This window comes from Rutidosis leptorrhynchoides, chromosome 3 (assembly GCF_046630445.1).
Source record: "Rutidosis leptorrhynchoides isolate AG116_Rl617_1_P2 chromosome 3, CSIRO_AGI_Rlap_v1, whole genome shotgun sequence".
NCBI lineage: Eukaryota > Viridiplantae > Streptophyta > Magnoliopsida > Asterales > Asteraceae > Rutidosis > Rutidosis leptorrhynchoides.
Window position 1 is genome coordinate 91,180,221 of NC_092335.1, and position 13,704 is coordinate 91,193,924.

Genomic DNA, 13,704 nt, shown 5'->3' on the forward strand with positions numbered 1-13,704 from the left:
CAAATATCATTGACATACAACGCGACATGTTTTGAGTTTATTATTGCTTTCCGAGTATTTCGGCCCATTTATCATTATCATCAAGCAACTCGAACACCGCATCGTCTTCATCCCAATACGCAAACTTGAATGCCTCGCATTCAACGTTCCGTCTTAAATAGTCGAACAAAGTAGATGCATCAACCCCGGTATCAACAACATCCAACGTATGGACAGTTTCACCGTAGTGTTGCTTCATATCGTCGGAAAAAAGCCACCGGTATGAACGTCGAAAGTAGCAATGTTTTGTAAAAACCATGTTTCTGAAGTGAAATTGTATAAACCATGAGAGTGACATGTGAAATATGAGAGTGAAATTTGAGATTGAAATATGAGAGTAAGTGAAGTTGCATAAAAAAAGAAAGTGTTTGAGTTATATTTATATTGGTAAAAAGTAGAAGTTTAGAAAGAAAAAAAAAATATTTTCAAACGGCTCAAAATAGAAAAGCTTGAATTTGTGCTGGGTCCCACAATTTCTTCGTCACTGCACCGTTGCAGGCGCAACAGACGGATCCTCTAGCAATCCGCTGCCTATGGTTGTCACAGGGTGGCGATCGGTGGTGATGGGTGGCGGTCGGCTCTCTGGCAATCGATAGACTTAGGGCTTATATACACCAACAGTTTAGGCCTAAATACACAAATGTCAAACGACATCTTTTGGTACATTAAACTACCCAATTATGCAGATCTTTTATTATAGAAGATCAATATAGTTGGATGTAATTTTATTTTATAAAAGTCAATAAACTATTACAAATACATATCTTAATACAACCAAAAAAATAATACGCAATTGCGAGGCCAATTCCTAGTCATAGACAGGGCTGGTCAAACTTTGGTCAAAACTTTTGCATGACCCGGGCGAAATGATTATAAAATGTCCCCAACAGTTATGCAAACATATATCTTTTTGAGGTACTATGGGTATTAATAATTTTTTCGAAATGATGCCCCTAACCGTGTGATGCTCCGGGCCGTCGTCCGCTTCGCCCATAGCCTTAGCCGGCTCTGGTCATAGAGTGATATTAACGTCACCACATAGACTTGTTGACAGGACGTGTTCTCGGTACACTATTAGAAAATTCAAAACATGCGACGATCACCTTTTGTTGAACATAAAAAACGTTGTTTAGACTATCTTTAACCATGGCTGGCAAATTGGGCGTGTTGATAGGTAGGGGTAGGGTGGTTTGGCAGTCGTGCTAGTAAACTGGAAAATAATGGGGTGACGTGATGAGTGGCATGTTGAGTGATGTGTTAAAATCTGATTGGAAGTTGGGTAAAAAAGATGATAAAAAAATAACTAAAAAAGAAAATTGAACCAATCAAAAAAAGGAAAATCCTTGCACGCCTTCTTTCTTCCACGTGCTCCTGGCACACACGCCGACATTGAAGGCCTTTAACACGCCTTGTTAGTGGCGTGTGTTTGTGACACACAAGCCTGAGCACGCCTTGTTATAGATGGTTTAAAGGGTCGTTAAACGACAATATTTTTGATACCCACCCGGCACTACTACACAAAATGACATTCCAAACCAGTTTTAAGGACTTTGCAAACCGGTTTTAAAACCGGTTTGCAAAGGGAGGGGTTTGCAAAGTCGAGACCGGTTTTAAAACCGGTTTGCAAAGTGGGATTTCGGAACCGGTTTTAAAAAAAAAACAGGTTTGCAAAGGGGGGTTTCGGAACCCTTTTTTAAAAAAACGGGTTTGCAAAGGGGGGTTTCGGAACCTGTTTTTTTCACAAAACCGGTTTCGATTCTTTCTCTTTTTTTTTTTAAAGTTAATTGTAATCTTCATCTTCATCCTTGGCTATTCTCTTTTCTGGAACATAAACAACATAACAAACAATTCTAACAATGCTTAAATCAAAACGAACAATGCTTAAATCAACTTATTATAGTTATAGATAAAGCTCAAAAAACTGATTAAATCAATTCGAACAATGCTTAAATCAACACGAACAATGCTTATACATTCATACGTTATTATTTCTATAAATCAACATGAGCAATGCTTATATATTCATTGCTTCTGAGCTGCAATGCTTAAATCAAATTAACTTTAAAACTAAAACTACATAAAAACAAAACTAGCCTATCGATCTTAGTTTGAACTTGAATTCTCACTTCCAATCCAAGCCCCACAACTCCCTGTTGAACATGAATTATCACTTCCAATCCAAGATCCACAACTCCCTGTTCATAATATTTATGACTATATCAAATGTATAAAGATAAAATCAAATGTGTGATTATACATACTCTTTAATTTGATGATTACCTTATAACCATACGTCAAATCCACAATATGCAATATCAAGAAACTCTTAACTATAATCTGCAATGTCAACAAACTATATATACGATTAGTAATAATTTAATAAAACTTAAATTTAGAATAGAATAAAGTAATAATAATAAAGAAAAAGCATGTAAGAAGGTTTTGAATGTAAGTAGATGATGGAAGTGATGGTGGAGGGAAAAGTGAGATATTCATTTTGGTTTATGTATTTAAATTTTCATATGCCGCTCAAAAAAAAAAAAAAGGCATTCAGACAATAGAGACCGGTTTGCAAAATAAAACAGGTTTGCAAAGTTGGAAGAGGTTTTTTCAGAGAAACCGGTTTGGAAAATGGACTTTTGGAACCTGTTTTTGTTAGAAACCGGTCTGGGATTTCCGTCAGCCTTAAAACCGGTTTGCAATCTATATTGGAACAGGTTTTTATGGTAAATATTTAAAACCGGTTTGCAAAAAGGGTTTGCATACTCAAATATGTAGTAGTGCGGTTTTGGTCAAAAGTGGCGTTTTTTGGCGCCACCAAAAATGTTATTTCATGTACTGGTATGGATTAACACTGTTAGTTATAGCTTCGTTCATATCATTTAAAAGTCAGTGATTTTATGGAACCAAATTTAATACGCGTATACATGATCAACGTTTAGCTAACATTCACAAAATGAAGGTTTGACAGTCAATATATATATGTTCAAAACTACGAACAAACAACTAAAGGAAGCTATCAACCCCAAGGCGTAGAGTTGAAATTCGTACATACTCCCAGCTTAGCTTCCATCAACAATTTTATTTTAACAATATATTTAAGATAAAAATCTTTCAGTAAAATGGAACTAATCAAAATATAAGTATTTATAGAAACTAGTCTCAAGTTTATTTTAGGATCTAAAGGAAAATCATATGTGCTAACAAACGTATGCCATATTTTTTTAAAAAGAAGCATGCATATGATCATATTGAGATAACCGTCGTGTATTGTCTATTTCAATAATTAACGTAATTGTTTTGAAATATTAAACACTATTATCGATTAACCTTAGCAAACGACTATATATATTATATATTGGAGTGCCATATAATGCAATAATTAAGGCGGTAAGGCCCCTCGATCCACTTCAATTCTAATTTTTTTTCTTTCTTGCAACTGATTGTGCTTGTCGTTTGGAGTAGTTGAAGTGTCGTTTTAATTTGATGAATGGTGCATCAAAATACATCAACTAGAGTACTAGAGTATAAATGAGCTTTAGTTAGATGGTAACTTGGAATATATTTAAATGTAAGAACTTTTGTTTTTTGGATCAAGTTGGATGAAGATTAGGACACAAACTATTATACAAGTATAATAAAGTTGTCAATATGAGCTCATACTTTTCTAAGATACTTAATTTAATTAATAATATATAATATATTGTAATTATTTGTAGTAAAAATATGTATAACGATGGGTAAGACGTAAGCCAATCAACAATTAACAATGTGTATTCATCGTCCCCTGCCACTTTTAATTAACCCTTCAATTATTAGTAATCAAGTGGACGGACAACATATAAAATTAAATAAAATCAGTTAATTAAACGACATATTTTGATCGCACAAACAATGGGATATTCCTAGCATATATTTTTTTTTTTTAATTCGTAGATAAAACATCCCTTGCAACAACTTCATTTAGAGTTCATTAGCACAATAATTTACCGATATGCACAATGATTTTAAGTACATTAAGTTTTAATTATCGTTAGAAAAATTCATTATATTTTAATACTTTTCTTTTGCTAAGAAAGCACTAAGATTTTTCTTTGTCAAAAGACACTCGTAACGGTTTGTGTGATCTTCCCTATTATTATTATTATTATTATTATTATTATTATTATTATTATTATTATTATTATTATTATTATTATTATTATTATTATTATTATTATTATTATTATTATTATTATTATTATTATTATTATTATTATTATTATTATTATTATTATTATTATTATTATTATTATTATTATTATTATTATTATTATTATTATTATTATTATTATTATTATTATTATTATTATTATTATTATTATTATTATTATTATTATTATTATTATTATTATTATTATTATTATTATTATTATTATTATTATTATTATTATTATTATTATTATTATTATTATTATTATTATTATTATTATTATTATTATTATTATTATTATTATTATTATTATTATTATTATTATTATTATTATTATTATTATTATTATTATTATTATTATTATTATTATTATTATTATTATTATTATTATTATTATTATTATTATTATTATTATTATTATTATTATTATTATTATTATTATTATTATTATTATTATTATTATTATTATTATTATTATTATTATTATTATTATTATTATTATTATTATTATTATTATTATTATTATTATTATTATTATTATTATTATTATTATTATTATTATTATTATTATTATTATTATTATTATTATTATTATTATTATTATTATTATTATTATTATTATTATTATTATTATTATTATTATTATTATTATTATTATTATTATTATTATTATTATTATTATTATTATTATTATTATTATTATTATTATTATTATTATTATTATTATTATTATTATTATTATTATTATTATTATTATTATTATTATTATTATTATCATCATCATCATTATTATTATTATTATCATTATTATTTGTTTGTGATCTTACAAACTATGATAAGAGATAAGTCAAGCTATGAAAAATCGAGTTATTGTTTAAGAAAACATTTATACAGCTAGTTTAAGCGAGTGATGACACGTATAATCAGTTTCCTAAAAACAGAAGGTCGCTCTCATGAACAAATTAAAGTGTTAGGAAATTAGCAAAGAGTAGGTAAGGAAAAGGACTATTTATAAACTAATACTCATATATTTTTTCACGCTTTTAAAAGTGTGAAATTTCGGTTAAATTCCTTCACTTATAATATGTGTGCATGTATTTATTAAATTTATAAATGTATAATATCATCAGATTTTTACATATAAAATTGTAAAGAAAAAAGATCACACTTATTGGCGTGTATAATGATAAATATAATCACACTTAAGAGTGTAAAGTTAATTTTGTCACAAATTTTATTTCAAACTTCTCATTGTGTTTAGAAATGAGGTGTAACAAATTCACTCACACTTTCAAATGTGATTAAATTTGTGTTTGTAAACACTAATAAGTATATACATTTTTTTCTACAATTTTATGTAGGGGTGTTCATCGGTTCGGTTTTTGATTTTTCGGTTTATTCGGTTTGATTTTTCGGTTTTTAAACTTATAAAATCAAAACCGAAAACCAAACCGAAACCAAATTTAAATATCAAAACCATAACCAAAACCGAACTGAAAACCGAACTGAAAACCAAATTTGATTTCGGTTTGGTTTCGGTTAAAACCGTAAAAACTTTAACGAGCACAAACTTACATATAAATTAGGAAATGGTTGTGGATAAAATTTAAGTATGCATGGTATATAACATGTTTATTGTTTAATAAAAACGTAATAATACATCAAATATAATATAAATATATAAATATTATAATTATAAATATGTTTTAATATGTTATTAATTTGAATTCGGTTTTTAATTCGGTTTTTGGTTAACCAAATTTAAAATTTTCAAAACCAAAAACCAAACCAAAAACCGAATTATGAATTCTGTAACACCGGCCATTTTTTTTTTTAAACACAGCGGAAGACTTTTATATTAAAATCACAACATTTAATACATCATAGCAGAAATCCAGATAATTAAGTTTAAGTTTACACGAGGTGTTACTTATTACAAAATAGATGTTACAAAAGTCCACATCAGAGTTCACACGTCAAACATGTCTTCAATACTAGCACCCGTCTAAACTAGCAGTACCTAAACCTGCAAGGGTGGAAATGTGGGGGATTAGCATAACGCTAAGTGAATAGAATCTATCTAACAGATATAGCTTAAGCAACATACAAGCTATATACAAACAACAACACATGCTAACTACCAACTAGCATACGATAAGATAATACGAGGATCGGCGGCTTGTACGAGCACACAACTCTCAGCTGATCGGGCTTGAGTCTACCGATAGTCCCTGCTACTCAATTCACAGTATAGTTATCCAGATGCAGGGGATGCATCATTCACACTATACTCCACAATCAGTAGCCTATGGACCCAACCTCTCCTAGGCACGGTTGGCCTCATACGGACTCTAACCTCCCTGTCTCGAGTCCCCAGTCTCCCTAGGCCCGACTGGTGCCATTCACACAGTGTACATATAATTTACACATAACATCAGGCATACTATATTATTCTAACATGGCAATCCCTACACTATGCATGGTAAAAGAGTCGACCACAGTAGCATGATATGCTACTTAAACTCTATCCGGAGATAGACCCACTCACCAATTACCGGCAACTGTTGAGTTATTATTTCTAAACTTCCTCCGTGTTCTTATCTCCTGAGAACAACAAAAACCAAGTTAGAATAATGTTCTCATCAAAATTAAAACACACTGACAGCACATTTCAATAAATTAGTAAAAATGTGTTCGCTAAAAATTCATGCTTAACACTTATGCATTTTCAAAATTTACATCCTGAAAATCATAAAAACACGCGGACAGCATAACGGCTATAAATCAACACTTAGTAAAATATTATGCCCTCAAAGACACACGGTTGACTGTCTCACACAGTCGACCGATTGTGTCCACACACTCGGTCGAGTGTCTTCTCACTCGGTCGACTGACTAAGTCAAAACATCTGGTCAGAATTCATACACACTCGGTCGAGTGTGTCACTCAACCGATCGATCGTCTACACAGTCGGTCGAGTGTCAGGAGACACTCGATCGAGTGTGTTCATCTGATGAAGAAGATGAACACAGCTACGGGTTTAACCCAAAAATCACCAAATCTCGACCATATACTCGGTTTCGACCTCAAAACTTATCACATCTTGTTTATAAAACCTTTTGGGACATAAACCCACAAATATTACATCAAAACAACAACAAATTGCACCAATTTGACATCAAAACCCACTTTGATAAAAACCTAACTTTAAACTCAATTTGACATAAATTTCGGTAATGAAAATGGGTGATTCTTACCTTGTTTGAATCAGTAAAACATAAAGAATCGATTTCTAACACGAATCAAACTTCAAATCGAGATTTGGAGAATTAGGGTTCAAGAGGTGAAGAAAGTAGGTACGGGAGTGATTTTGGGGAAAAGTCTAGAAATGTGAAAATAAGGTAAGTATTACCCACTTATTTGGGTTAAAACTCATACCCCACAACACACGGGTATTTATCAGTTATATGAAATCTTACGTACCTCGTTAGGCGGCCCTAACGGAGTCCAAATTAAATAAACAAACCTGTTCTGTGACCCTTGTCACAAACTAGTCTTAACCAAATAATAAAATAACACTATTCACATAATTATAAATAAAAGCATATAAAACACATAATAAAATTCTAAGGGTAAAATAGTCCACTTAAAACTAGTCCAGGTTCCAGTCTGTTACAAATCCACCCCCTTAAAGAGATTCCGTCCTCGGAATCTGGTCTTGGTCAAATAAACGTGGGTAGCGGGTTCTCATCAACTCTTCCGTTTCCCACGTAAGATTAGAACCCAAACTGTGTTTCCACTCAATCAACACCATCGGTATCTCTTTCTTTCTCAACTTAGTCACCTTTCGGTCAACTACACAGACCGACTCTTCCACCAATTTCTTATTCAAATCGACCCTTAAATCTTCTAAAGGAAGAAGTTGCGTTTCATCGTCGACTTTACACTTACGAAGATAACACACGTTGAATGTATTATGAATACCGGATAACTCTGGCGGAAGATCTAACACCACAGTCTGATCATTCAACACTTCACTGATCGAAAACGGACCAATAAATCTCAGTGCTAACTTACCACGTTTGCCGAATCTGATAACCCCTTTCCACGGCGAAAATTTTAGATACACTCGTTCACCAACATTAAAGGTTACCGGATGTCTACGCGGATCAGCATACATTTTCTGCCTGTCTCTAGCAGCTTTCAACTTTTCTCGCGCAATTGCAACATTGTCGGCTGTCATTTGAACAATTTCGGGACCTGCGAACTGTTTCTGCCAGACTTCTAACCAACAAGTCGGAGTTCTGCAACAACGACCGTACAACATTTCATAGGGTGGCATCCCTATACTCGAATGATATAAATTATTATACGCGAATTCGACCAACGACAAATGTGTATCCCACGAACCACCGTATTCTAACACACAAGCCTTTAACATATCCTCCAAAGTCTGTATCGTTCTTTCACTCTGACCGTCTGTCTGAGGATGATAAGCTGTACTTAAATTCACACGTGTACCCAGATTCTGTTGAAGACTATTCCAAAAATTCGACACAAAACTGGAATCTGTGTCTGAAACGATTGATAACGGCACACCATGTCGACTAACTATTTCTTTCACATACAATTCGGCTATTTCACTTAACGAAGCTGTTTCACGAGTAGCAAGAAAATGAGCACTTTTAGTTAGACGATCCACTATTACCCAAATCATATCATGTCTTTTCTGAGTTCGAGGTAGTTTTGTCACAATATCCATCGTTATATGTTCCCACTTCCACTCTGGAATCTGTAACTGGCGTAACGAACCATAAGGTTTCTGATGTTCTGCCTTCACTTGAGCACAAATATGACACTTTTCGACATATCGAGCGATATCTGTTTTCATTGTCGGCCACCAATACACTGTTTTCAAATCATGATACATCTTATTACTACCCGGATGTACTGTCAACCTGGATTTGTGAGCTTCTGTCATGATTAAATCCCTCAAGTCTCCAAGTTTAGGCACCCAAACACGATTGTTTAATGTCTTCAGTCCCCGTGAGTCATCAATTAAGTCCACTTTTCGTTTGGTCATTTGTTCAGATTTAATATGTTCGTCCTCTAAAGCACAGGCCTGAACGGTTCTTAAACTGTTAATCAAATACGAAGTTATATTCAAACGAAGCAATTTCACATTTTCACTTGACTTTTTACGACTTAGCGCATCTGCAACCACAATTGCCTTACCCGGATGATATTTAATTTCACAATCATAATCTTTGATCAACTCTTGCCACCGTCTCTGACGCATATTCAATTCTTTCTGTGAGAAGATATACTACAAACTATTGTGATCTGTACAAATAACATAATGGGTTTCATACAAATAGTGTCTCCACAGTTTCAAAGCAAACACTACTGCAGCCATTTCAAGATCATGCACTGGATAATTCTTCTCAAGAACTTTCAACTATCGCGAGGCGTAGGCGATTACTTTATCTCTTTGCATTAATACACAACCGAACCCAGCAAATGACGCATCACAGTATACCACGAAGTTGTCTGAACCTTCTGGTAAAGCTAACACTGGTGCCTGACACAGTAGCTATTTCAAAATCTGAAAAGCCCTTTTCCTATTCATTAGTCCATTGAAAGGCCACATCTTTACGAGTCAACTTAGTCAATGGACCTGCTATTTTAAAAAAATCTTTGATAAACCTGCGATAATAACCAGCCAATTCCAGAAAACTCTTAATCTCAGTCGGAGTCTTCGGAGAATTCCAATTCATTACCGCTTCTATCTTTATCGGATCAACCTTTATACCTTCGGCACAAATCACATGACCCAAAAACTACACTTCACGTTACCAAAATTCACATTTTGAAAATTTTGCAAATAGTTGCTCGCGTTTCAACAAGTTCAAAACCTGTCTCAGATGTTCAGCATGTTCACTCTCTGTCTTTGAATACACTAGTATATCGTCTATAAACACAATCACAAACTTATCTAAGAACGGACGACACACTCTATTCATTAGATCCATGAAGACTGCTGGCACATTTGTCAACCCAAACGGCATGACAAGAAATTCATAATGACCATACCTTGTTCTGAACGCTGTTTTCGGTATATCTGATTCAGCAACACGAACCTCGTGATATCCTGATCGTAGATCTATCTTAGAAAAGAATGAAGCACCCTGTAACTGATTGAACAAGTCGTCTATTCGAGGTAACGGATACTTATTCTTCACTGTTCTTTTGTTCAATTCACGATAATCAATACACATACGCATTGACCCATCTTTCTTTTTAACAAACAATACCGGAGCACCCCATGGTGAAGAACTCGGCCAGATAAACCCACGATCTAATAACTCTTGAATATGTGACATCATTTCACGGATTTCAGACGGCGCTAATCGGTATGGAGATTTTGCAACTGGAGTTGTTTCAGGAACCAACTCAATCTTATATTCAACTTCCCTTACCGGCGGCAGACCTGGTAACTCATCTGGGAACACTTCAGAAATTCTGATACTACCGGAATATCGGCCACTGTTTTCTTTTCTTTCTTCGCATCAATCACATATGCAAGAAATGATTCACAACCCTTTGCCATCGACTTTTTCGCTTTCATCATGGTTATCAACTAAAAATTATACCCGCCCTGCTCCCCTTGGGCCACAACACGGGTTCCATTGTTCTAACGAAAGGTAATCATTTTCCTATCACACTTAATATTAGTCCTAAGCGAGCTCAGCCAATCCATTCCTAATACTACATCAAAGCTAGGAATCGGTAACACTAAACAAGTCACCGGGAAAGACTTCCCTTCGATCTCTATACAAACCCCAGACACATATGTTGTGACGGGTGTGGTCTTACCATCGGATACTTCTACACTATCTGGCTTGGGTAACACAGTAGCTGGTAAATTCAACTTAGCACATAAATCTAGGGACATAAAACACCTATTGGCACCACAATCAAACAATACGCGAGCAGATATTGAGTTGATTAGAAACATACCAGTGATCACTTTATCAGTTGCCATAACATTCTCAACCGACATTTGAAAAGCTCTAGCCTCTGCTGTCAGAGGGTTCTTCCTCTTCTGCCCACTCGAGGCAGTTGACCCTCCGGCTGATGTCGAACGCGTGCCTGACCCTGCCCCGGAACTACCACTCTTCGATGGACAACTAACTGCACGATGCCCTGGTTTGTGACAACTCCAACACACACTATTTGGATACGGACATGCTGAAGACTCATGCCCAACAATATCACACTTTAAGCATCTTCTTGTAGCCTCAGAACACTGACCACTGGGAGAAGATTGACACGTGTGACACCAATTCCCTTTACCTGATCCAGACCCAGTACTACTCTGACCACTTTTACCCTTCGATTTAAACCCACCAGACTTCTTGGATTTAGATCCTGATTGATCAGATACTTGCCCACCTTGTTGTAGCACATTACCAAACATTCTATTTCTGGCGGCATGAACATCACTTTCTACCACCTTAGCCATCACAACAGTTTGAGACAACGATGTAGTTGTTCTAACAAAAGTTCGGTACTCTGGCAGGATGATATTAACAAAATGCTGGATACGAGACGCTTCGTCTGGCACCCATTGTTGTACAAACCTCAGTTTATCCATAAACTTCTCTACTACCTCATCGATCGTCATTTGAGGTGTCATCTTCATTTCAAGAAACTCAGTCTTGATTCGATTCATATCAAACAAATTACAATACTATTCACACACCTTCTCATGAAACTGCTCCCACGTGATCATACTCACTTGCTCCTTCGGTATACTGGATATAAAAGAATCCCACCAAATCATAGCCCTACCTTTCAACAGTCGACTAGCATATGTAACTTTCAACTCAGGTTCACACTGACACGCTTCAAATACCCTTTTAATTTCTCGCAACCAATTGAGAGTTACAGTCGGATTAGTACTTCCAGAGAAGTCGGAGGGTTTGTAATCCCGGAAGTTCTTATAAGTACACTTTTTAAGTGGTTGCATGTAGGGTTGTTGAAACATTTGCATTTGGTATGGGCTCATCATTATGGGATTTTGGTAAGTAAAAGTGTTTTGCAGTGGCATATAATATTTATAACGACCCTCATTTTTTTCCATTCTATATTTTTCCAATATTAAAAGCCCAAACAATATAATTAAAACTTAATGATTAAACTTTAATCAACAATTGTTAAGTGTTAAGAGTTAGAAAACATATTAATTAACTTTGTACAAAAATTGACAAGTTAATAAAAGATGAAAATAATAAACTGTTAGTCGACACTCACTGCTAATTAAAATTTATGCATTTATGTAATATTATAACTAATAACCTATAAGTAATAAATAAAAAGTGACATTTATATAAATAATAAAACAATTGGGAACTAAATATATACAAGTCATGAATTAGTAAAAAGAAAATAATACTTATCATGTAGTAAATGTAAAAATAATAATAATAATAATAGTAATAATAATGAGACTAAAAAAATCTTACATCCTTATGTTGACTAAAAATAAAGTGTAAACTAGTACATCCTTATGTTGACTAATTATAAACTAGTACCACCTATTGTTGACTAAAAATTATAAAACAAAATAAAATCATTAATTAGAACATCCTTATGTTGACTAACACTCTAATACTTGCACTATATAAACACCTAGTTTCTCATTCACAAATCACACCAAAATCCTCTCTCAAAAACAATCTCTCCCTCTCCCTCTCTTGTGGTATTCGGATCTTCAATCTTGTTCTTCGTGTTCTTCAAGAATCTTTAAGGAGTTCTTCAAGATTTTCAAGGCTTTGATCTTCCATCTTCATCGTGTTCATCTTTTCTTTGTTAATTATCTTGAATCTTCAAAGGTATAACATAAACCCTAAACTATTTACATAAACTTTGATCTTTGATAATTCATATTCATATTATAAACTTGTTATTCATAAGTATATACATAAACACACCTAGATTTATATATACATATATACATGTAAAAAAAAATATTTATATATATATATATACATATATATACGAATTATATATACATATACATATTAAAACCTTAAACCCTAATTACACCTAAACTATAATTCTTAAACTCTAATTAATTAAACTCTAAACATTTATGAAATCCTAGGACATTAATTACTAAACCCTAGTTATTAATTACTACTTTAATTAACTAACCCTAATTAATGAAACCCTAATACTACTTATACTAGTACTTAACATGTATACACTATTACTATTACTAGCACCTATGACCTACTAATTATATTGTAGCACAAAAACATTTTGGGATATGTATTAGAGATGTATAGATCTTCGAACTTTCTTGACGAATGGTTTCTACGAGATTCTAGGCAGAGGGTTTGGATTTCCGATTTAAAGGGTCCTATGGCTCAAGCCCCTAGATCTAAATTAGCCATTCGAAGGGAAA